This window comes from Colobus angolensis, unplaced genomic scaffold (assembly GCF_000951035.1).
Source record: "Colobus angolensis palliatus isolate OR3802 unplaced genomic scaffold, Cang.pa_1.0 Scaffold168, whole genome shotgun sequence".
In the NCBI taxonomy this organism is placed as follows: domain Eukaryota; kingdom Metazoa; phylum Chordata; class Mammalia; order Primates; family Cercopithecidae; genus Colobus; species Colobus angolensis.
In genome coordinates this window covers 5,086,535-5,087,738 of record NW_012114799.1, presented here as the reverse complement: position 1 = coordinate 5,087,738, position 1,204 = coordinate 5,086,535, and the positions used below count along the sequence as shown (strand labels likewise).

Sequence of the window (1,204 nt, the reverse complement as noted above, 5' to 3'; positions counted from 1 at the left end):
TGCAGTGAGCCACGATTACGCCACTGCCCTCCAGCCACAGCAAGACCCTATCTCAAAAAACAAACAAACAAAACAAACAAAAATCAAGAATTTTTAACATGTTAGAACAATAACAAAAACAGATTCTAGTGGACATTTTAGAACTGAAAAATAACATCTGGAGTTAATTCTAGTAGATTTAATAGATTAGATACAAGAATACAGAATTAGAGAACTAGAAGACAAAAATATTCAAACTTCTAATCAAATTAGCTTCCCAACATATCAGGATTATTCTTACCCATACTCAGGCTAGTTTCCCTTTTCTTCGCCTGTCCTCAACTTAAAACTTATTTTTCTTATTTTTTTCTTTAAAAATATTTATTTGACAAATAAAAATTATATATTTATGGTATATAATATGTTGTTTTGAAATATGTATACATTGTAGAATGGCTACATTGAGTTAATTAACATATGCATTACTTCACGTGCTTTTTTGTGATGGGAACAGCTTAAAATCTACTCTTTGCAATTTTTAAGAATGTAGTATGTTGTTATTAACTATAGTTACCCTGTTGGATGATGTATCTCTTCACCTTATTCTATCTAACTGAAATTTTGTTTTTTTTTAATTCTACCTATTGTTTCAAGTCCCAATTCTACTTATCCTATTGAAGGCTTACCCACCAGATCTCAGTAGACAAGATTAGGAAATTTTGAGGAGTGGCGGTCTTTGGGAGAGAGTTGCCTGGCAACCCAACACAGATCACTGTTAGTCATACGTGAAGTGCAAAATGTATAGATAGACAGGTGACTGACACCAAGTAAATTTAGCAGCAAGCAGCTGAGGTTCTGGTGATAGAATCTGGGTTGCAGAGAGAGAATTCTACTTTCCAGAAAATTGGAGAAGCAAAACAGATCCTATTTGCAGATAAATTGAAATTAAGAAAATGTGTTATGAAACCATGGCAGGAAACAAAACCAGAGACCCCTAACCATAGCACAAAGTTGGTGGTATTGTCCACACACAAAAATAGGGCCAAGCCTCAATTCCTGGAAGCCTGTTTTTGGCAGAGTCGTTGAGGCAGGGAAGTAACACACTGAAGAACTCTAGCCAGGTAAAGATCTGTAACTGTTGGCTGGGCGTGGTGGCTCACACCTGCAATCCCAGCACTTTGGGAGGCTGAGGTGGGCAGATCACCTGAGGTCAGGAGTTCGAGAC

The 1,204-nt window shown here is 36.7% G+C and overlaps 1 protein-coding gene across 1 annotated transcript in view; it reads left to right on the top strand.

Annotated features, from left to right (window-relative positions):
- Positions 1-1,204, top strand: part of ZRANB3 (zinc finger, RAN-binding domain containing 3) — a 343,238-nt gene that overhangs the window by 185,157 nt on the left and 156,877 nt on the right. The gene's annotated exons all lie outside the window — the stretch shown is intronic.